This window comes from Primulina tabacum, chromosome 7, assembly GCF_025594145.1.
Source record: "Primulina tabacum isolate GXHZ01 chromosome 7, ASM2559414v2, whole genome shotgun sequence".
Lineage (NCBI taxonomy): Eukaryota > Viridiplantae > Streptophyta > Magnoliopsida > Lamiales > Gesneriaceae > Primulina > Primulina tabacum.
Window position 1 is genome coordinate 21,997,543 of NC_134556.1, and position 26,164 is coordinate 22,023,706.

At 36.5% G+C, this 26,164-nt stretch overlaps 1 pseudogene; it reads right to left on the reverse strand.

Moving 5' to 3' along the window:
* Positions 1 to 15,730, reverse strand: part of LOC142550602 (uncharacterized) — a 117,722-nt pseudogene extending 101,992 nt beyond the window's left edge.
* Between the last annotated feature and the right edge of the window lie 10,434 nt (positions 15,731 to 26,164).

Genomic DNA, 26,164 nt, shown 5'->3' on the forward strand with positions numbered 1-26,164 from the left:
GTGCGAAGCAAACCGAGGATCACGGTCTGATACAATCCACTTCGGCACTCCGTGCAATCTGACCACTTCTCTGACATAAATCTCTGCCATCTGGTCATATCTGTACATCATCTTGTACGGAATAAAACATGCTGATTTGGTCAATCTGTCGATAACAACCCAAATCGCATCACAACCTCGGGAGGAACGTGGTAGCTTAGTCACAAAATCCATGGAAATGTGATCCCATTTCCATTCAGGAATAGATGAGCTATGCAACAGACCTCCTGGTTTCTTTCTTTCGGCTTTCACCTGTTGGTAATTCTGACATTTTGATACAAACTCTGCAAGATCTGCCTTCATCTGTTTCCACCAAAACTGTCTTTTCAAATCATTATACATCTTTCTGCCACCAGGATGAATACTGAATCGACTACTGTGCGCTTCTGACAATATCTGTCGTTTCAAATCTGAAACATATGGCACAACAAGACGATTATTCACATACAGTACATTATCACGTACCAGATATTCTGATCGATGTCCTGTTCTGACCATCAAAATCGAGTCCTGAACATTCTGATCAACTTTCTGAGCTTCTTTAATTCTCAAAATCAGCTCTGGTTCAGCGTGAGCAGTATAGAGTCTCAATGGTTGACAATCTGTCTCAAATATCAATCTAGAAAGACAACAATCTTCTATCAAATTCGAAACACCAATCGTCGATAAGGATAAGGAATATACCTTTCGACTCAGTGCATCAGCTGCTGAATTCGATTTTTCCGGATAATATTTGATTTCACAATCAAAATATTTCAATAAATCAAGCCATCTTTGTTGTCTCATATTCAATTCAGACTGTGAAAATAGATATTTAAGACTCTTGTGATCAGAATAAATCTCAAACTTCTCACCGTATAGATAATGTTACCATATCTTTAATGCAAATACGATGGCTGCCAATTCAAGATCATGAATTGGATAGCGAGACTCATGTAGCTTCAGTTGTCTTGAGGCATAGGCAATAACATGTCCTCGCTGCATCAAAACACAAGTCAATTCTCTGTGAAAAGCATCACAATAAACAACAAAATTACCAGTACCTAACGGGATAGTCAACACAGGAGCACTGGTCAATCTCTTCTTCAATTCGAGGAAACTAGCTTCGCACTCTTCTAACCAAACAAACGGTGCATTCTTCTGAGTCAGCTGCGTAATAGGCTTAGCAATGCTCGAAAAATCTTGAATAAATCGTCGATAATATCCTGCTAAACCCATAAAACTACGTATCTCTGGCACTGATGTCGGTCTAGGCCAACTAGTCACTGCCTCAACTTTGCTAGGATCAACAGAAATACCATCTCCAAATGTAATATGACCCAGAAATACAACTTGTTTCAACCAGAATTCACATTTCGACAGTTTAGCATATAATTTCTTAGTTCTCAGAGTTCTCAGTACAGTTCTCAGATGTTCAGCATGATCAATAATATTCTTGGAATAAATAATAATATCATCAATAAAGATAAGCACAAAGTCATCAAGATACTTCTGAAATATGCGGTTCATCAAACCCATAAATACGGCTGGAGCATTTGTTAAACAAAACGGCATGACTATAAACTCAGTATGGCCATACTTGGTTCTGAAAGCTGTCTTCCAAATATCAGAATCTCTGACTCTCATTTGATGATATCCAGATATCAGATCGATCTTGGAATAGACAGAAAAACCCTGCAACTGATCAAATAAATCATTTATACGAGGCAAAGGGTATTTATTCTTTACCGTAGCCTTGTTCAGTTGCCGATAGTCAATACAGAGTCTCATTGAACCATCCTTCTTTCTCACAAATAGTACTGGAGCACCCTAAGGAGAAACACTCGGTCTGATGTAACCCTTGGCCAGTAAATCTTCTAACTGCTCTTTCAATTCTTTCAGTTCAATCGGTGCCATTCTGTACGGAGCTCTAGAAATCGGAACTGTACCTGGTAACAATTTAATGTTGAAATCTATCTCTCGAATCGGAGGCAAACCCGGAATCTCATCGGGGAAGACATCAGCAAACTCACATACCATTAGCAAATCGGCCAATGATGGGCTCGATTTTAGTACGTCTACTGCATACACAAGGAATCCCTCTGCTCCTTTATGTAATAATTGAGTAATAGATAACGCAGATATCAAAGAAATTCTAGCTCTAGAACCCTTAACGTAAATTTTCATTCATCAGCCATGTCATGTCTGAATCTTACCATCTTTTGGAAACAATCTACGGTAGCTGTGTACTTGGTCAGCATATGAATACCAATAATGCAGTCAAAATCAGACAACCCAAGTACGATACAATCTAACTCAATCTTATGCCCGTCATACTATAGCATGCAATGTTTCACAGAATTTACTGATATCAAACTTTTCCCCAAATGAGAAGAGACAGATACTACAGCAGATAATGATTCAATAGGCAAAGCATGTATCAATGCAAATCGTTCAGAAATAAACGTATGGGATGCAACCGTATCAATCAATACATAGGCAATATAACCACAAGGAGAACAGTTACTTGCAAAAACATCATCTGGTGCTTCCTGTGCCTATTCTTCAGTCAAAGAAAATACTCTGGTCTGCTGTCTCGGAGGCTGGCTAATAGTCTGGCTTCCTCTGGCCTCTGCTGTGACTGAATAGTAGGGGATGGCTGGAAAGAGTGAACAGCTGATGATCGTCTATCAGTCTGAGCCACTGATCCAGATGATTCTGCTCCCTGGGATCTTTCGGAACTTCGTTGTGGACAGACTCTGGCAAAGTGTCCCTGCTGTCTGCAGATGTGGCAACTACCAAATACTCCTTCACGTTGCTCTGTGGAATGTCTTCCTCCACAAGTTCTGCAATACACCCCTGTATTACTCTTGCTCTGTTGGGAATCAATGGAGCTAGACGAACTGCTCCCTGACTTCTTGAACTGTTTTCCTCGAGCTGTCAAATAGTCTTTCCTTCCGCTACTACTACTTCCACTCTCAAATCTGGGAGGGGGTTGTTGGAATGGGACTGAGGGTTGTTGCTGTTTCGGTGCTGGGGCAACATCACAGCTCCTTTCTGTCTAATCAAACCTGCTTCTGCTCCTTTGGCTCTGTTCAAAGCATCAGCAATGTTGTTCGGTCTCCCAGCATTTACCAGTGTAAAGATCTCACGATTCAGCCCGTTGATGAACTGATCAGCAACAGCTTCATCACTCTCAGCCACATGTGGAGCAAAACGTAACAAAGTAGAGAACTTGGCCACATATTCTTCAATGTTCAGCTGACCCTGTCTCAGATTGTCAAACTCTGCACTCTTTTGTTTTTTGTACGATACTGGGAAAAATCTTTGATAAAACTCAGTCTTAAAGATTTTCCAAGTAATAACCGTACCTCGATGCTCCAACGCCCTCTTGGTCGTGAGCCACCAATTCTTTGCACCATCATGCAACTGGTGCCCAATCAGTCTGACTCGTCGTTCATCTGTGTAGTCGAGGGAATCAAACAACATCTCAATGTCATCTAACCAACTCTCACAGTCAACTGAAGTCTCCATGCCTCTCAGAGTCGGTGGTTTGAACGACTGAAATCTCTTCAGCAGTGCTTCCATTGGAGTTGCTGTGACATCCATCGGATTAGTTGAAGTACTACCCTGTTCTGGGATTCTTCGAGGAGGCATATCTGATTATCAAAAAGATTAGTAACCAAACACAACAATTCTGTTTTAGTCCTCCTCTGATCATCTTACTGCTGATCAAGAATCGGTTCTGATTCAGTCTCAAATCATACATGTTTCCAATCAAATCATATAATTAGGTAAACATATATTAAAACAGTAAAACATACTGTAATGCTAGCATGCAAGAGCAGGAAAGAAAACTCAATCTACTCTGCTCATTCTCTTCTATTTCCGTCTAAGGAATCTAGTGCTCTGATACCACCTGCTGTGAGGACCCGAACCTAATTCATTTTCTTAATCATCATTCGGATTAATTGATTAATCTGGGTCTAAATATTTTTTTTTTGTTTTTTTTAAATACATGAGTGCGCAACATGTGATAATCAATCTGATATAAACATCGAAAGTAAAGTACAAGTCTTGTACAACATATGTTCAGATCAACTAGTATTCAACAACTACATCAAGTGCGGAAAATCAAATTTACTTCTAAGTCCGGATCTCCACGTTAATCTTGATCTCTCATCCTCTTCTCGACCCTGATCCTGTCCCACATGTTGTCATGCACACATACAAACATAACAACAGCCGGATAACTCCGGTGAGGAATATATTCCCAGTATAAACAACGTATATATTCAATCATATAAACAGATATAAAAGCATGAAATAGATATCGATAACATGTATCATAATCTGAAAGATATGAATCGATATAAAACTGTAAATCAAACTCTTGACTCATCATCTCTGACTCGACTCTTTCCTAATGTAGAGATCCCGGTTTCTGGACATTGGTACACTATATCGAATCTCAGCAATAGAAGTCGATCTGCTCATAAGAAACATCGATATAAACAAAACATCCAGTGTCTTGGTACATCCGCCAAAGACTTGGCACCTCAGCCAATGACTAGGCATATCAGCCTATGACTCAATACATGCTTTGCTATAAATCAATAGACTAAGCATATCAATCTCATGAATTGAAACATCAATGCAATAAAATAAAGTATGTGGTTTTGGGAAACTCAAGTCGAATCTAACTCGAGTCGTATCTTCCCGGTTCAACATTGATTTATACTTTTCTTTTGTCAATCTGACGAAGTCGAAGTCTTGAAGTCGAAGCTGTCAATACTCAATCTGGCAATGACATTATTGAGGAGTACAATATCAATATACAACTCAATTCAATACTGGATATAATCAGAATTCAATCTAATTCTGTTTCGACGGTATAACAGCACAATCTCAATATACCCAACAATACAATATCAGCAGATACCAATCTCAACTCATAATCGATCACAAACTCAATCTGATATCAAATCAGTATAATCTCAATCAAATTCAATCTGAAAAATGATTACAATTTCATACGGTGACTGTTCTTCGATCCGATTTCGATTATACAGTTACAACAATCTCAGGAACAGATAATATCAGTTATATCAGGATTCCTTCAATATCATATTTTCAAATCATAACAAAACATAAGAAAACTTACGTCCTGTTGAAGCTCTTGTCGAGAGGAGTACGATACTGAAGTCGGATTGAAATTTTAACAGACGGATCTTGTAAAATCACAATTCTAAATTATCGAAGTTTGGGAATTCTCCAGGGAATTTTCGTTCTTTCTTTTTCTGAATCCTTCAGGAATGAGAAGGTTTATCATATTATATTTGCATGGCAAGACCAAGTGGCTTCATATTCAAGCTGTGTGTCACGCACATATGCGCGAGACACTCTGTCTCGGCATTCTTTATTTCCTCAGCTCGCGCATATGCGCGTCCTCTCATCGCTCATATGTGCGAGGTTCTCTGCCATGCTCGCGTATATGCGCGGCTCGTGTCGTGCATATGCGCGAGGTTCTCTGCTTTTCTCGCGCATATGCGTCCTGCTTGGTCGCGCATATGCGCGAGGGGTTCAGTCCTCGCACATAACAATGTCTTCTCTCGTCTTCCCCAAATTATGTTCCTTTCCGTCTAGAATCACATCAATTATCAATTAATCATTTCAGATTACAGTAATTAAATCTCGGGCATTACAAAAATATTATTGAAACTCTTGTGTAAACAAACATTCAAGAAGGGAGTACTCGTGACCAATTAGATATTTGTTCAATTGATACTGTTAAAGAAAATATTTAAATTAATCTTGATGATTTTATCATGTATCACTCGTTACCAGGATCAGAAAAATAATTTGAGGCAAAATATGAGAACAAAGACGAATCACTCATATTGGAGTTAAAACCCTTACCAGAAGAATTGAAGTATGCATTTCTTGGAGAAGATGAAACATATCCGATGGTAATTTCTTCCAAACTAGCAAGTGATCAAGAAGGTAAATTAGTTGATATGCTTAAAAGACATAAAAATGCAATTGGTTGGACACTAAAAGATCTCAATGGCATTAATCCACTAATTTGCACTCACAAAATTCACTTAGAAGAAAATGCTAAAACATCTCAACAACCACAAAGGAGATTAAATTCACACATGAAAGATGTTGTGAAAACTGAAGTTCTCAAACTACTTGATGTTGGAATTATCTACCCTATTTGTGATAGTAAGTGGGTAAGCCCAACACAAGTAGTTCCAAAAAAATATGGCATCACAGTGATAAAAAATGAAAAAGGTGAATTGTTAACAAGTCAAGTCCTATCTAGTTGGTGGATGTTAATTGATTATAGAAAATTAAATGACGCCACTAGAAAAGATCATTTTCCATGACTATTTTTGGATCAAATTTTAGAAAGAGTAGCAGGTCCTCCCTACTACTGTTTTCTTGACGGATATTCAGGCTATTATCAAATTCCCATTGCACTCGAAGATCAAGATAAAACCACATTCACATGTCGTTTTCGAACATTTGCATTCAAAAGGATGCCATTTGGATTATGCAATGCCCCAACAACATTTCAAAGATGTATGCTAAGCATTTTTAGAGACATGGTTGAAAATTTTTTGGAGATTTTCATGGATGATTTAACTGTTTTTGGGAATATATTTGATAATTGTCTTGAAAATTTTGAAAAGTTTTAAAAAGATGCGAGGAAAAAGGTCTTATTTTAAATTGTGAAAAATGTCATTACATGATTACTTCAGGGATTGTTTTGGAACATGTCTTGTCATCTCATGGAATTGAATTTGATAAAGCAAAAGTTGATGTCATTTCCAATTTACCCCGTCCAAAAATCATTAAAGAAATTCGCTTATTTTTGGGACATGCTGGATTTTAAAGGAGGTTTATGAAGGACTTTAGTCTAATCTCTAAATCCATTTGTAACCTCTTAACAAAAGACAGTGCATTTGAGTGGACTCAAGAATGTCAAAATGCTTTTGATAAAATCATTCGACATTTAACATCAGCTCCTATCATGCAACCTCCTGATTGGTCTTTATCATTTGAAATCATGTGCGACGCGAGTGATTATGCAGTCGGTGCAGTATTGGGTCAAAGAAGAAATGGTAAGTCTTATGTGATATATTATGCAAGTAGAACTTTAAACAATGCTCAAATGAATTACTCCACAACTGAAAAAGAACTACTTGCTGTAATATTTATGTTAGATAAATTTTGTTCATATTTGATTTGATCAACGACTATTGTGTTTACTGATCATTCTACTATTAGATATTTATTGACCAAACATGATGCAAAGCCACGACTGATACGATGGATTTTGTTGCTCCAAGAATTTGACATTGTGATGAAAGATAAAAAAGGAACCAAGAATGTCGTAGCCGATCATTTATCGAGACTAGTAACATGATCATCTTGTGAAATGATACCAATTAACGATAATTTTCGTGATGAATATCTATTTTCAGTTACTAATACACATTGGTTTGCTAACATAGTAAATTTTCTTGTGACAGGAAAAATGCCATCGCAATGGAGTTCCCAAGATAAAAGAAATTTTTTGAATGAGGTAAAAAACTTTTATTGGGATGATCCGTCTCTGTTCAAGTATTGTTCATATCAAACTTTTCGACGTTGCATACCCGAAAATGAGGTAAGTAGTGTCATTAATTTTTGTCTTTCATAAGCATGCGGAGGACATTTTTCTTCAAAGAAAACGGCTGGAAAAATCTTATAGTGTGGATTTTATTGGCCCATTTTATTTAAAGACACTTACGAAATCTGCAAGATCTGTGAAAATTTTCAAAAATTCGGTGCGATTTCAAAAAGAAACATGATGCATTTGATTCCAATAATTGAAATTGAAATCTTTGACTGTTGGGGAATTGATTTTATGCGACTTTTTCCACTATCGTTTTGATACTTGTATATTTTAGTTGCAGTTGATTATGTTTTCAAATGGATAGAGGCTATTCTATGTCGAACAAATGATCATAAAATAGTCATCAAATTTTTGAAAGAAAATATTTTTAGTAGATTTGGAATTCCTCGAGCCATGATAAGTGATGGAGGAACTCACTTTGTTAATAAACCATTTGCTTCATTAATGAAAAATATGGTATTATTCAGAAATTAACTACTCCTTATCATCCTCAAACAAATGGACAAGTTGAATTAGCTAATAGGGAGATAAAGCAAATTTTGGAAAAAAACGTTAACTCAAATAGAAAAGATTGGTATCTGCGACTTAATGATGCACTTTGGGCATATCGAACAGCTTTTAAAACATCATTGAATATGTCTTCTATAGGTTAGTTTACGGAAAACATTGTCATTTGCCTGTGGAATTGGAACATAAAGCTTATTAGGCGATCAAAACATTTAATTCAAGCATGGATGATGCCAACAAATTGCGCAAATTGCAATTTAATGAACTTGATGAAGTTAGAAATGACCCGTATGAGAATTCAATGATTTATAAAACGAAAATCGAATCATTTCATGTTAAAACAATTCTTAGAAAATATTTTGACATTGGTAAAAAGGTTTTGCTTTATAATTCTCGACTTCACATATTTCCAGGAAAATTACGATCAAGATAGACATGCCCATATGGTGTAAAGCATGTGTATCCTTATGGAGCCGTGGACATTGAAAATCCTAATGGTGATGTTTTTAAAGTAAATGGACAAAGGCTTAAACAATTTTTAGAAAATGAAATCTTTCAAGAAGAGTTTATTTCTTTTTCCGATCCTTGATTTTTTTTTTGTTTTTATTTGAGGTTTTCTTAATCTTTTTATTTTCCCGGTTAAATGGCGGATAACGGTACTCCATGACTCTCATAGTTGGTTAATCAGTTTCTTGCAATTGCTGATACAAAAATAAAAAAAACATTTCGTTTCTTTTCAAAATGGATGAAATTCTCTAAAAAGTTTGTAAATATTTTCCCTCTGTTTCTGAAAATGTTCTAAGAAAAATTTATGCAGGTAGGTGCGAAAGATTGAGATTGCTAATGTAAAAAGAAATTCCAAAAGATGTTTGTCTTGTAATAGAAGCTAAGGTCTGATTAGGAGGAGAAGTTCCACAATCATTGCTCATTCGGTATTTTCCTGGATTTGGAAAAAGCACTTATGAGAAAAAACAAAGGGACAAAAGGTCAGGGGTTTGTCATAAGTGTGCAAGATGGACTTGTGACAACCGATGCAGATCTTTGGGATGTGTTTCCAATAACAGTGAAGATAAAATTGGTTTCATTAAGAATGGGCCGAGTAAGGAGTCTTTGAATAACATCTTATTGGCTCTTGAGGCGCATTCTAGTGGAGACGTGCATATTGAACTTCTCCGTATATGGAAATAATTCCAAGATGAGCGTCATCTTAATAGTCTTGGGAATTCGACTAAAAAAGACCCTGTTTGCCAATTAATAAGAAAATTGGATGGGAAGCTTATCCTCGACTCATAGAAGGCATTGAAGCCGTTTCTGGACTTAAAATCAGAGGAAAACTGTGAGCCACAATCACACTACTGTTTATATGCATGTGTGTCATTATTGTTTTTACTGTTTATTCTGCTTACAGCTGTGACCCATAGTTTTGTCATGATAACATATTACCCCTATAAAATCCCTCATTTTTCTCTTTATTTTCGCAGAAAAAAAGAAAGTAAAATCATGGATGGATCCTCTACACAAACATTGAAAAATATTTGTGTATTTTGTAGGTCGAGTCCTGGAAAAAATGAAGTGTTTGTAGAAGAAGCGAATAATCTTGGAAAGTTATTGGATGAGAGAAAAATTCACTTGGTATATGGGGGACGTAATATTTGGTTAATGAGATCTGTTTCAACATCTGGTCATCTTGGAGGTAGTCAGGTTTTGGGTATTATTCCTACAACTTTATATGAAGGAAACATTACAGGTGTTACGATTGGGGATGAATTAAAAGTTTCTTCTATGTATGAAAGAATCACCAAAATGATTGAAAATTCTAATACTTTTATCGCACTACCAGGTGGTTTTGGTACATTAGAAGAAATTTTTCACACTGTTTCTTGTGCACAACTTAATATCTATAATAAACCTGTGGGATTGTTGAATATCAATAATTATTATGACAGTTTGTTGACATTTCTTGATAAAGCTGTGGAACAGAATTTCATTTCAGAAAATTTACGACGGATACTCATCTCTGTTTCGACTGCAGACCAATTAATTGATGATTTGGAAGCTTTTGTTCATAAGCCTGATCCGATGATAACAAAGATCAATTGGTCACAATCAAGCAGTAAGAAAATAAAGTTGGATCATTGATTCAAAAGTCGTGGATTGGTTTGCGTTTGTTTCAGTTTGTTATCTTCAATAAAATTCCAGTTGATATCTCATTCATTATGTACTCTCTATTAATAGTTATTTTGACATTAGGGACAATGTCATATTCAAATTGGGGAGAGAAAAAACTAATTTTTTTTTTAAAAATTAAAAATATTATTTTAAAATAAAACCATGTTTATTGTTTGTATCTTAGTAATTTTTGCAAAAATATCATTACACTACATGTTTGAAAGGTTTAAATTAGAAAATGTATTAATTTATCTAAAGATATTTAAAATTTTATTTGAAAAAAAGTAAATTTTAATATTTTGATCACTATAAAAATATGATTTATTAAATCTTTTTGAATAATTAACCATTGTGATAAAATCAGTTATTAAAGTATATGGCCCAAGATATACCTGTTAAATGTGCCTAAAATTTTTAAACTCACACATATTTTGTGATTGAGTGGAAAGGATTGAGAAAACAGCTTGCGAGCCTTTATTGATCATCAGAGAGGCTATCTATTGTTTAGATCTTGAGTTCTTGTTTTGAAAAAAAAATTATATTTCCTGAAAAAAAGAGAAAATTAATGTTAAAGATCTATGTGATTTTTGAATCATTGTATTTCCTATCTTTTGATTAATTTGGCTCGTTTGTCTGTCTGCATTCTATAAACCATTTTCCTGAGTATTTATCTGTATTCCAACTTCATGAGAGAAATCATTTCCATAAATTGAAACATTTATTAACCTGTGAAGATATGGAGTTGAGACTCTTACTAGGAATTTTTGAAGGCCATATAAATTTAATTACCTGAAAATAAGCTTTGAATTGATCAGCTTATATTATTTCATAAATTATAATTATGATGATCTTGATATAATTTTGACAGTTTTCAAATTTAATTTAAACACTTGGATAATTCCGATCACATTTCTATTTAAATTAATCAATATGTTTGTATTGCTATTAACGCTTAAATTGCTACGGACTAGCAATAAGCTGGTTGGGGGTGTGATAAACATAAAAATTTTACATTAGTTAAATGTTTTATAATATAAATTTATAGTTTTTTTATTAATTGTTTAAATATTATATGTTTTATAATAAAATATATAAAAATAAGTTGTTGTGTAATTATAAGTTTTTACTATTTTTACAGGTTCGATAAAACAAGAATAACCTTGGCATTGCAAATGAGATTAAGATGATTCTTAGACCTGTAGAAAGTTGATGATAATATCTACAATATTGGTGATGAAATTAAGCAACAAATAAAGTTACCAAAGGAGTAGAAGTTTTACCATGCTATAGCATTTTGGCCAAATATCTCAAATTACTTGGTCAAATGGTTAAAAGAAAATACCACAATTCAAACAACTCAATTATCTACAAGTTTTGTTTTAGGTGTCAAAAAAAAATTCAGATGAGAAAATTTTCAAAAGTGATGTGTATGATAACATAATTTTTTGGAACACCAATGAAGACTTTTGTCTAAAAAATAATATTTTATTTGTGGTTGTCTCCCCAAATTTGGCTATAAATAGGGGTGCATTGTAATGTATTGAGATATCCCTCATTTTATGAACAAACCTTTGAGTTCATAATATTTCTCTCTTTATTTTTCTTTTATTTCTTCAATTAAATATAATTAGTATATTAATTTCATATTCAAAGTTTTACACTTTGAATAATGAGTAGCTAACTTCCCAAAGTTCAGATGAAAAGGTGAAACTCTTAGCATGATAATAAGGTTATTAAAAGGTAAGAATTTATGTTTTATATTATTTAATCATTATTTATTGTTTATGTTATATTTATTTCTTTAAGCATTATTATACCCTACTTATAACTGGGAGTTTTGATTTATTGTTGCTATATGTTTCACTAAATTCTTGGAACCATTTAAAGGTTAGCTTGGTATTACTAACCATTTAAAGTGGATGCCTTGATTTATTATATATGAATATATCATAATATTAATTTATTGGTACCATTTAAATGTTTGTTTGGTTTTACCAACTATTTAAAGTGGAGGCCTTGATTAATTATATATGAATATATCATAATATTAATTTCTTGGTACCATTTAAATGTTAGTTTGATTTTACCAACCATTTAAAGTGGGAACCTTAATTTAGTATTTACAAATATATATATAGCACACTAAATACTTGACAACATTTATAAGTTTTGGTATATATTATATACTTATAAGATAATAATTTATAACATAATATAAATATGATTATTTAATATATTAGAACCATTTTATTAAGTGGATTTCAATAATATTCATTAACGTTAACTTTATTAAATACCAAGAGTGGATCCTTTAATATCAACTACTTAAATTAAAATTTGAAAAATTAAAAATTACCAATTAAATATTTAAACAATTAAAAGAAAAAAACAAAAACAAAACAAAAAGACATTGTAGTGGATTTGTAATTACCTTAGCTTCCCTGTGAATACGATATCGGACTCATTGAATTATACTGCTTGTGGATAACTGCTCTTGGGAGTGCAACAATCAAAGTCGCATCACTAGGCAACCCCAAAACAAAATCCATAGAAATATCAACCCAAGGTTCACTAGGGACGGGAAGTGGTGTATATAATTCATGTGGTTGTGTTCTAGACTTAGATTGCCTACAAGTTATGCACTTATCACACACACGCTCAACATCACTTTCATATGCGGCCAATAAAAATGTTCATGCAAAGCACTCAAAGTTTTTGCCACACCAAAGTGTCCCATCAAACCACCCCCATGTGCCTCCCTAACAAGTAATTCACGAATGGATGATTCAGGGATGCACAATGTAAGGCCCGAGAATTTGATTACCGTAATCTGAGATTAATCTGAAATGATTTGGCGATAATTATTATAATCTATTGGTGATAATTGATATGATTATAGACGGAACTGATCAGACTGGGAAAGACGAGAACAGACGCGAAACACATTTTCGAGGCAGAATCTTTCGCGCACATGCGCGGCGTGTAAGCGCGCACATGCGCGGAATGTCCAGAACCTTGGGCGCATATGCGCCGAGATGGGCGCGCATATGCGCGAGCACTCCAGTAGCAATTTCCGGATAAAGCTTCTGGCGCATATGCGCGGGCCTTGGGCGCGCATATGCGTGCGGCATGCAAAAGGAAAGAGTGACATGTGGGGTGATCGTGTAGTACGAGATGTATATATATATATATATATATATACACAAACGTAAATCTTCAAGGAAAAGCGAGAAACGGCCGAGAGAAGCTTTCGATTTGGGATTGAAGAATTTGGAGATCCGCCCGTCTGAATTGTAATCCGACTTCAATATCGTGTTTCTATCGACGCAGGCTACAACTGGACGTAAGTTTTGTTACGTTTAGACATGTTCTGAAATTATGATGTTGTCAGAATTAAATGGAATTCATATATGATGTTCTTGACATGTTAGACATCATAGAATCGAAGTCAGATTAAGAAATAGGCTGGTTATACAATGATTATGAATTTCAGAGTTGATTTAGTTGAGATTCTATATCAGAGTTGTGTTATTATTCAGATTATGAGTTGTACTGATACTGATTATGAATTCTGATATTATATCTGTGATGTTGAGATTGACGGGGTTATCAAGACTGTATTGTTATGCCGTCGAAACATCAGTACATTGATATTGATCAGATTCAGTAATGATTTCGATTGTATCATGATATGGATCAGATTATGTACTGATTTGAGTATTGATTAGAACAGATTTTGAATTGTGTTATATACTGATATGGTAATTATGCAATTGTCATTATCAGATTGATATGGACAGACTTGACTTCGAGACTTCGTCTTCGTCAGAACGAGAAGATAAAGGTATAAATAAATGTTGATTCGGGATTGCACAACTCGAGTTAGGTTTGACTTGAGTTTCCCAAAATCACATACTTTATTTTATTGCATTGATATTTGCAGATTATCAGATTGATATGTTTAGTCTATTGAATTATAGTAGATCCAGAGCTTGAGTCTAGGGCAGATCAGCCTAGCTAGGGCAGAATCGCCGAGTCTTTGTCAGAACCTCGTAGACTCTAGACTTACGGTGTATCGATGAGCTTAGATGTAGATCGACGTCTATTGTAGACATTCGATACAGCATACCAAAGTCTAAATTAGATCGGGATCCCTAGATTAGAATGAGAGATGAGTCGAGTCTTAGATATCGAGACTAGAACTTGATTTACAGATCCGTATTGATTTATGTTTCGTAGATTACGATTCATGTTTTATTTACAGATTGGTATTAATACATGCTGTTTGATTATGCTACATGTGATAAGATATAATTCATGCTTTTATGTTAATTAAGTTAACTGCATGCATGTATACATTATTTATACTGGGATTTGTTCTCACCGAGTATCCGGCTGTTGTCTTGTTTTGTATGTGTGCATGACAACTGGGGGACAGGTTCAGGGTTGAGAAGATGAAGAGAGATAGTGATTAGAGTGGAGGCTCCGGACTTGGATTAGAGATAGGGTTGGACACTTGATATTAGTTGTTAAACCTTAGTTGAATAAATGTATGTAGTACAGGACTTGTACTTTTATACTGAGATGTATATTAGTTGATTCTATTACCTTCCGCATTTTAAAGAAAAATTTTTAGACCCTATTTATCTTAATTGATAATTAAATCCCAAAGATGACTAAGATGATGATTAGCGTCCGGGTCCCCACACACAACCTATCTTCTCTAAAAAAGAAACTATTATGCAAATAAAATTTGTCACGTGGACAATTCATACATGTTTCAAATATACCCTTAAAGTCCTCATCTAGCACATATAACTCTTTCACATGCTCAAATCCCAAAATTTTAGACTCCGAGGTAGAGAAAAGTATGTACCTTCGTGATAGTGCGTCGACAACAATTTTTTCCTTACCTTGCTTATATTTGATCATGTAGGGGAATGTCTCCACAAAGGCCACTCACTTGACATGTCTCTTGTTCAACTTCTGTTACCCCTTAAGATGCTTTAAGGTTTCATGATCCATATGAATCAAAAACTCCCTAGGCCTCAAGTAGTGCTGCGACGTCTCAAGAGTCCTCACAAGTTCATAAAGCTCCTTGTCATGTGTCGGGTAATTCAACGCTGCTCCATTAAGCTTCTCACTAAAGTATGCCACCGGCCATCTTCTTTGCATCAACACTCCACCAATACCTACACCTGAAGCATTACATTCAATCTCAAAAGTATTAGCAAAATCAGGTAAAACAAGTAAATGAGCATTAATTAATTTTCGCTTAATAGGATTAAAAGACTTCTCTTGCTCCTCGCCCCAATGGAATGGAACATTTTTCTTAATCACTGCCGTCATCGGCGCTGCCAATGTGCTAAAATCCTTGACAAACCTCCTATAGAAGCTTGCAAGACCATGAAAGCTTCGAACTTTACCAACAGTAGTAGGCGTTGGCCAATCTCGAATAGCACTTACCTTGTCTTCATCAACTTGTATACCCTGTGAGCTTACCACAAAACCAAGAAAGACAAGTTTGCTTGTACAAAAATCACATTTCTTAAAGTTAGCATATAAATTTTTTTCCCTTAATGTGATTAGCACAAGTCTCAAGTGTTTAACATGCTCATCCAAGTTTTTGCTATACACTAGGATATCATCAAAGTAATCCACAACAAATTTTCCTATGTATGCACGCAAGACATGGTTCATTAACCTCATAAAGGTGCTAGGAGTGTTAGTTAAGCCAAAAGGCATGACCATCCACTCATATAACCCGTATTTCGTTTTAAATGCAGTTTTCTACTCATCACGTTCCCTCATTCTAATTTGGTGATAACCACTCTTCAAATCAATTTTGCTAAATATACAAGCACCATGCAATTCATCTAACATATCATCTAGTCTGGGTATGAGATGCCTTTACTTAATGGTTATGTTATTGATTGCTCTATAATCCACACACATACGCCATGAGCCATCAGTCTTAGGAACTAGTAAAACAGGTACAACACAAAGAGACATGGACTCACACACAAAACCCCTATCTAACAACTCACTTACCTGCCGTTGAAGCTCCTTAGTCTCCTCCGGATTGCTTATATAAGCTGGACGATTTGGTAATGCACTTCCGGGCACAAAGTCAATTTGGTGCTTAATTCCCCTCAATGGTGGTATTCCTTGAGGTAGCTCTTCCGGAAATATATCATCAAATTCCTGAAAAAGTGAAACAACAATGCTCGGAAGGTACCCGTCTATACCACTTGTGTTAAAAAGGATCTCTTTATAAAGAATCAACACAAGTGGTTCATATGTGTGCATCAATTGCTTCAACTCACTCTTTTGGGTCATATATATTTTTTTCTTGGCATCTTTCCTCTCATTTTATTTCCTCTCATTTTCTTTCCTCTCTTTTTTCTTTTGTATGGCTATCTCACTTTTTTTTCAGCCATCTCATTTTTGTTTTCAAAGGCCATCTCACTTTTTAGTTCACTCTTATTTTCGGTCTTTTTTTTTTTTTTTACAATTGATCCTTCAACACTTTTTTTGGGGATAAGGGAAGCAATACAATGGATTCCTTCTTCAATACAAATGAATACCGATTCTTGAACCCATCATGAGTAACTTTCCTATCATATTGTCATGGTTTCCCTAGAAAAATATGACAAGAATGAATTGGCACCGCATACACAACACCTCATCAACATACTTCCCAATTGAAAACGCAAATAAGACTTGTCTATTTACCTTCAATTTCGCACAATCATTCAACCATTGAAGCCTATATGGTTGAGGATGCTTCAATGTAGATAAACCCAACTTCTCCACCATATCAAAACTAGCCACATTAGTACAACTTCCTCCATCTAATATAAGTTTGCAAACTTTACTATTCACAAAACATCTAGTATGGAACAAGTTTTCCTTTTGGTTAGTCTCCTCGTCCTTGACTTAGGGCACTCATGATCCGCCTAGTCACTAGTGCTTAACCTACAACCGCCTCATATCCCTCGTTAAGATCCTCTAATGTAGGCATCTCATCATCCTCACTTTGAGACTCATATTCACCATAGTCATTAAATATTATTACTCTCTTATTAGGACATTGGCTAGCAATATGACCAACCCCTTGACAAAACATTTAATATCCCTAGAACGATTAAAAGGAGTTTCAGATTTACCTTGCAATCCTTGTTTAGGAGTCTCCTGCTTAATTTCAAATTTCGGTTTGGCCACCACCTTGCCTTCTTCACGTTTCACCACATTTGGTCGCCAAGAAGATGACGAATTCCAAATTTGATTGGTGCGGCCAAATCCTCGCTTCTTAAGTTGTTGCTCCACCTTTATGGCCATTTGCACCATCTCATCTAGATCCCAGTAGTACATAAGCTCCACTTGATCTTGAATCTCTCTGTTCAAACCACAAATAAAACATGCCATTCTTGCCTCACTATCTTCCTCTATGTATGCCCTAATCATGACTACTTCCATCTCTTTATAGTAGTCCTCAACACTCTTTACTCCTTGCCTCAAAGTTTGTAGCCTCTTAAACATCTCCCTATAATAGTGATTTGGCACAAACCTCTTCCTCATGACCCTCTTCATCTCATCACAAGTTTCAATGGGTCTCTCATTATATCTCCTCCTAGTGGTCACTAGTTGATCCCACAAAATGAGAGCGTAGTCTAGAAATTCAACCACCGCCAACCTAACCTTCTTTTGTTCGGAGTAGTGGTGACATTCAAATACAAACTCTACCCATTTTTCCCACTATAAATATGTCTCCAGGTCAAATTTCCCATGGAGCGATGGAATCTTCATCTTAATACTACCCATGTTACCATCTTCCCTATCATCGTAACTACCCCGTACGGCTCCTCTTCTTCTTCTACCAAATCCTCTACCTCGTCCATTCCTACCCCAATTTTCATTTTGGCTCACCTCGTCTGTGGGGACCCGGAAGCTAATTCATTTCTTAATAATATTTGGGAATGTTTAAATCAATTAAAGAAATAGGGTCTAAATTTTTTTTTAAAATAAAGATGCGGAAACGTAATGTAATCAATCTGATATACATATCAAAAGTAAAGTACATGTCTTGTACTCAATACATTAAAATCAAACTAGGGTTCAACTACTATATATCAAGTGCTGATGCCTATCTACTTCTGATCCAGATCTCCACGCTAGCTTGTCCTCTCTCATTCTCTTCTTGACCCTGATCCTGTCCCACCTGTTGTCATGCACACATACAAACACAACAACAGCCGGATAACTCCGGTGAGAATATAATCCCAGTATAAACAATATATACATGCAATCATATAACAACTATAAAAGCATGAAACATATATAAATAACATGTATCAAATCAGAAAGACATGTATCGGTATAAAGCTGTAAATAAACTCTGGACTTGTCATCTCAGACTCGACTCATCTCTAATCTAGGGATCCCGGTTCCTGGAAATTGTCTTATATATCAAATCTCAGCGATAGGAATAAATAAAATCCTAAGAAAACATCGATATAAACCAAACATCCAGTGTCTTGGCATATCCGCCACAGACTAGGCATATCCTGCCAATGACTAGGCATCTCCGCCCATGACTCAATACACGCTTTGCTATAAATCAATAGAATAAGAATCTCAATCTCAGACATTATAACATATCGAGGCAATGAAAATTAAGTATGTGATTTTGGGAGACTCAAGTTAAATGAAACTCGAGTTGTGCAATCCCGGATCAACATTGATTTATACCTTTCTTTTTTCGATCTGACGAAGTCGAAGTCTTGAAGTCGAAGCACTCAATACTCAATCCGGCAATGACAATATTGAGGAGTACAATATCAATATACAACCCCATTAATACTGGATATAATAAAAACTCAATCTAATTCTGTTTTGACAGCATAACAGCACAATCTCGATATACCCAGCAATACAATATAAGCAGATACAAATCATAACTCATAATCGATCACAAACTCAATCTGATATCAAATCTGTATAATCTCAATCAAATTCAATCTGAAAAATGATAACAATTTCATACGGTATCCGTTCTTCGATCCGGTTTCAATTATACATTGTCTAATATCTCAAGAACACCAATTAATAATCGAATCATAATTCTCCCAACACATGAATTTCGAACCATATCAGAAAGTAATAAAACTTACGTCCTGTTGAAGTTCTTGACAAGCGAAATACAGTACTGAATTCGGATTGAAAGTCTAACAGTTGGATTTTGCCCAAAGTTTACACTTCTAAAATCAAGAATCGAAGCTTTCCTAGGAGCTCTTCTCGTTCTTTCTGGGATTCTGAGGGACAAGAATTCGTTTTTGATAAATATATCATGCATGTCAAGGCCAAGTGGCTCGATCTTCATGCTGCATGTCTCGCGCATATGCGCGACCTCCTCCGGCGCATATGCGCGAGACACTCTGTCTCGGCATTCTTCATTTCCTCAGCTCGCGCATATGTGCGTCATCTCTTCGCGCATATGCGCGAGGTTCTCTGCCATGCTCGCTCATATGCGCGCATCCTGTCGCGCATATGCGCGAGGTTCTCTGCCTATCTCGCGCATATGCGCCCTGCTTGATCGCGCATATGCGCGAGGGGTTCAGTCCTCGCACATAACAATGTCTTCTCTCGTCTTCTCCGGTCTGTTCCTTTCCGTCTATAATCACATCAATTATCAATTAATCATTTCAGATTACAGTAATAAAATCTCGGGCATTACAATTCTCCCCCTCTAAAATATGATTTCGTCCTCGAAATCGCAAGCAATCGAATCAGATATCAAATCATATACAAGAAGAAATGTATAATAGAGGCTAAATAGGAAACTCACATCAACGAAATAATTCTGGGAATTTCTGTCTCATGTCTGACTCAGTCTCCTAAGTAGCTTCTTTAATGCCAAGACGACTCCACTGAACTTTCACAAGCGGAATAGTCTTTGTTCTGAGTTGCTTTTCTTTACGATCAAGAATCTGTATCGGCTTTCTCAAAATAACTCTCCCTCTCATCAAGTTCTGCCTTGTCTGGCTGAAGAATATGAGATACATCAGGAAGATACTTCCGCAATAAAGATACATGAAACACATCATGTATTCTAGATAGAGAAGGTGGTAAAGCAAGTCGATAGGCACGATCTCCTATCTTCTCGAGAATCTCGTAAGGACCGATATATCGTGGAGATAACTTTCCTTTCTTGCCAAATCTGACAACGCCTTTGAAAGGAGAAATCTTCAGAAATACTCTGTCTCCTTCCTCAAATATCAATGGTCGACGACGAACATTGGCATATTAGGCCTGTCTGTCTTGAGCTGTCTTCATTCTCTTCTGAATCAGCTTCACTTTATCTGTCACATCTCGAATCATATCAGGCCCAATCTCAGGTACCTCAGAAATATCATCCCAATAAAGAGGGGATCTGCATTTTTTGCCGTACAACGCTTCAAATGGAGCTATCTCTATACTCGTCTGATATATGTTGTTGTACGAAAATTCACAGAGTGGCAAAGAATCTTGCCAACTAGTGCCAAAATCTAGCACCACAGCTCTAGGCATATTTTCCAATGTCTGGATAGTCCGCTCTGACTGTCCGTCAATCTGTGGATGATATGCGGTACTCAAATGCAATTTAGTACCTAGAGCTTGCTGCAAACTGTGCCAAAAATGTGAAGTAAATCGAGGATCACGGTCTGATACAATCGAATTTGGCACTCCATGCAATCTGACCACTTCTCTGACATAAATCTCTGCCATCTGGTCATGTCTATACGTCATATTGTACGGAATGAAACGTGCTGATTTGGTCGATCTGTCAATAACAACCCAAATGGCATCAAAACCTCGGGAGGATCGCGGTAGCTTCTTCACAAAATCCATAGAAATGTGATCCTATTTCCATTCAGGAATAGACAAGCTGTGTAACAAACCTCTTGGTTTCTTTCTTTCGGCTTTCACCTGCTGGCAATTTAGACATTTTGATACAAATTCAGCAATATCAGCTTTCATCTGTTTACACCAAAACTGTCTTTTCAAATCATTATACATTTTTCTGCCACCAGGATGAATACAGAATCGACTGATTTGCGCATCTGACAAAATTTTTCGTTTCAAATCTGAAACATTCGGCACAACAAAACGATTATTCACATACAGTACACTGTCACGTACCTGATACTCTGATCGATGCCCTGCTCTGATCATTGATATCGAATTCTGAACATTCTGATCAACTTTCTGAGCCGCTTTAATTCTCAAAATCAGCTCCGGTTCGACTTGGACAGCATATAATTTAACGGTCTACAATCTGTTTCAAATACTAACCCAAACAAACAGCAGTCTTCAGTCAAATTCGAAACACCAACCGTCGATAAGGACAAAGAACATACCTTTCGACTCAGTGCATCAGCCGCTGCATTCGATTTTCCTGGATAGTACTTGATTTCACAATCAAAATCTTTAAGCAAATCAAGCCATCTTCGCTGGCTCATATTCAGCTCTGACTGTGAAAACATATATTTCAAACTCTTGTGATCAAAATAAATCTCAAACTTCTCACCGTATAGATAATGTCTCCATATCTTCAGTGCAAATACAATGGCTGCCAATTCAAGATCATGAATTGGGTAGCGAGATTCATGGGGCTTCAACTGTCTCGAGGCATAGGCAATAACATGTCCTCGCTGCATCAGAACACAACCCAACCCTCTGTGAGAAGCATCACAATAAACAACAAAGTCACCAGTACCTGACGGAATAGTCAACACTGGAGCACTGGTCAATCTCTTCTTCAACTCAAGAAAACTAGGACTCACAGTCTTCTGACCAAATAAATGGAGCATTCTTCTGAGTCAGCTGTGTAATAGGCTTAGCAATGCTCGAAAAATCTTGAATAAATCGTCGATAATATCCTGCTAAACCCAAAAAACTACGTATCTCTGGCACTGATGTCGGTCTAAGCTAACTGATCACTGCCTCAACTTTGCTAGGGTCAACAGAAATACCATCTCCAGATATAATATGTCCCAAAAATATAACTTGTTTCAGCCAGAATTCATATTTTGACAGTTTGGCATATAATTTCTCAGTTTTAAGAATTCTCAACACAATTCTCAAATGCTCAGCATGATCAATCATATTCTTGGAATAAATCAGAATATCATCAATAAAGATAATAAAAAAATCATCAAGATACTTCTGAAACACACGGTTCATCAAATCCATAAATACAGCTGGAGCATTCGTTAAACCAAACGGCATGACTATAAACTCATAATGGTCATACCTTGTTCGGAAAGCTGTCTTCGAAATATCAGAATCTCTGACCCTCAGCTGATGATATCCAGATCTCATATCGATCTTGGAATAGACAGAAGAACCTTGCAACTGATCAAATAAATCATCAATACGAGGCAAATGATATTTATTCTTTACCGTAGCCTTGTTCAGTTGCCGATAGTCAATAGAAAGTCTCATTAAACCGTCCTTCTTTCTGAAAAACATTACTGGAGCACCCCAAGGAGAAACACTCGGTCAGATGTAACCCTTGGCCAATAAATCTTCTAACTGCTGTTTCAATTCTTTCAGTTCAATCGGTGCCATTCTGTACGGAGCTCTAGAAATCGAAACTGTACCTGGTACCAATTCAATGCTGAAATCTATCTCTCGAATCGGAGGCAAACCCGGAATCTCATCTGGGAAGACATCAATAAACTCACATACCACTGGCAAATCGGCCAATGATGGGCTTGATTTCAGTACGTCTACTGAATACACAAGGAATCCCTTCGCTCCTTTCTGTAATAATCGAGTCATAGATAATGCAGATATCAAAGAAATTCTAGCTCTAGAACCCTTACCGTAAAATTTTCATTCATCAGCCATGTCAGGTCTGAATCTTACCATCTTCTGAAAACAATCTACGGTAGCTTTGTACTTGGTCAGCATATCGATACCAATAATGCAGTCAAAATCAGACAACCCAAGTACAATACAATCTAACTCAATCTCATGCCCGTCATACTGTAGCATACAATGTTTCATAGAATTCACTGATATAAGACCTCTCCCCGAAGGTGAAGAGACAGATACTACAGCAGATAATGACTCAACATGCAATGCATGACTCAATGCAAATCGCTCAGATATAAATGTATGAGAAGCACCCTTATCTATTAATACATAAGCTAGGTAACCACATAAAGAACAGTTACATGCAAGAACATCATCTGGTGCTTCCTGGGCCTGTTCCTCTGTCAAAGCAAATACTCTGGCCTGCTGTCTAAGAGGCTGGATAACTGTCTGGCATCCTCTTGGCCTCTACTGTGACGGAGTAGTAGTCGGTGGTGGCTGGAACGAATGAACAGCAGATGATCATCTATCTGTCTAAGCCACTGATTCAGCTGATTCTGCTTCCTGGGATCCCTGCGAACTTCTATGTGGACACACTCTGGCAAAGTGTCCCTGCTGTCTGCAAATACGGCTACTACCAATCATTCCCTGGCATTGCTCGGTAGGATGTCTCCCTCCGCAAGTTCTACAATAAGCCCCGATATAACTCTGGCTTTGTCGGGAACCACTGGAGCTAGAAAAACTGCTGCCAAACTTCTTAAACTATTTTCCTCTGGCTTTCAGAAAATCCTTCTTTCCACCACTGCTGCCATTCTCAAATCTGAGAGGGGGTTGCTGGGGTCTCGGTGCTGGAGGAACATACGAAGCTCATTTATGTCTCATCAGACCAGCTTCTGCGCCTTTGGCTCTATTCAAGGCATCAGCAAAGTTATTCGGTCGCCCGGTGTTTACCAATGTAAAGATCTTAGGATTCAATCCATTGATGAACTGATCAGCAATAGCTTCGTCATTCTCAGCAACGTGCGGCGCAAAACGCAATAAAGTAGAGAACTTGGCCACATACTCCTCTATGTTTACCTGACTCTGTCTCAGATTTGAAAACTCTGCCCCTTTGTCTTTCCTGTACGATACTGGGAAAAATCTCTGATAAAACTCAGCTTAAAAGACATTCCAAGTGATATTCGTACCTCGATGCTCCAATGCTCTATTTTTTGTAATCCACCAGTTCTTTGCAACATCATGCAATTGGTGTCCAATCAATCGGACCCGGCGCTCATCTGTGTAATCCAAGGAATCAAACAGCATCTCAATATCATCTAACCAACACTGACAGTCAACAGAAGTCTCTGTTCCTTTAGGGTTGGCGGTTTAAACGACTGAAACCTCTTCAGTAGCGTTTCCATCGGTGTAGCGGTCACATCCATCGGATTCGCAGAAGTACTACCCTGTTCTAGTGCTCCTCGAGGAGGCATATCTGATTACCAAAAGGGTTAGCAACCAAATACAACAAATCTCTTTCAGTACTCCTCTGATCATCTTACTACTAATGAAGAATCGATTCTTATTCATTTTCCACAACACATGTTTCCAATCAAATCATATATCCAGGTAAACATGTATATAAAGCAGTAAAGCATGCTGTCATGCTAGCATTTCAAAAGCAGGAAAGAAAAATTCAATCTACCCCGTTCACTAGCTTTTATCTCAACCTAAGGAACCTACTGCTCTGATACCACCTGCTGTGGGGACCAGGACACTAATTCATTTCTTAATCATCTTTGAGAATGATTAAATCAATTAAAGAAACAGGTTCTAATTTTTTTTTTAAATACCAATGCTGAAACGTAATGTAATCAATCTGATATACATATAAAAGTTAAAGTACATGTCTTGTACTCAATACATTAAAATCAAACTAGGGTTCAACTACTATATATCAAGTGCTGAAGCCTATCTACTTCTGATCCAGATCTCCACGCTAGCTTGTCCTCTCTCATTCTCTTCTTGACCATGATCCTGTCCCACCTGTTGTCATGCACACATACAAACACAACAACAGCCGGATAACTCCGGTGAGAATATAATTCCAGTATAAACAATGTATACATGCAATCATATAACAACTATAAAAGCATGAAACAGATATCAATAACATGTATCAAATCAGAAAGACATGTATCGATATAAAGCTGTAAATAAACCCGTGACTCGTCATCTCAGACTCGACTCATCCCTAATCTAGGGATCCCGGTTCCTGAACATTGTCTCATATATCGAATCTCAGCGATAGTAATAAATCAACTCCTAAGCAAACATCAATATAAACCAAACATCCAGTGTCTTGGCATATCCGCCACAGACTCGGCAGATCCTGCCAATGACTAGGCATCTCCGCCCATTACTCAATACACGCTTTGCAATAAATCAATAGAATAAGCATCTCAATCTTAGACATTGCAACATATCGAGGCAATGACAATTAAGAATGTGATTTTGGGAGACTCAATTTAAATCATACTTGAGTTTTGCAATCCCGGATCAACATTGATTTATACCTTTCTTTTGTCGATCTGACGAAGTCGAAGTCTTGAAGTCAAAGCTGTCAATACTCAATCTGGCAATGACAATATTGAGGAGTACAATATTAATATACAACCCCATTAATACTGGATATAATCAGAACTCAATCTAATTATGTTTTGACTGCATAACAGCAAAATCTTGATATACACAGCAATACAATATAAGCCAGATACAAATCATAACTCATAATCGATCACAAACTCAATCTGATATCAAATCTGTATAATCTTAATCAAAATCAATCTGAAAAATGATAACAATTTCATACGGTATACGTTCTTCGATACGATTTCGATTATACAATGTCTAATATCTCAAGAACACCAATTAATCAGCGAA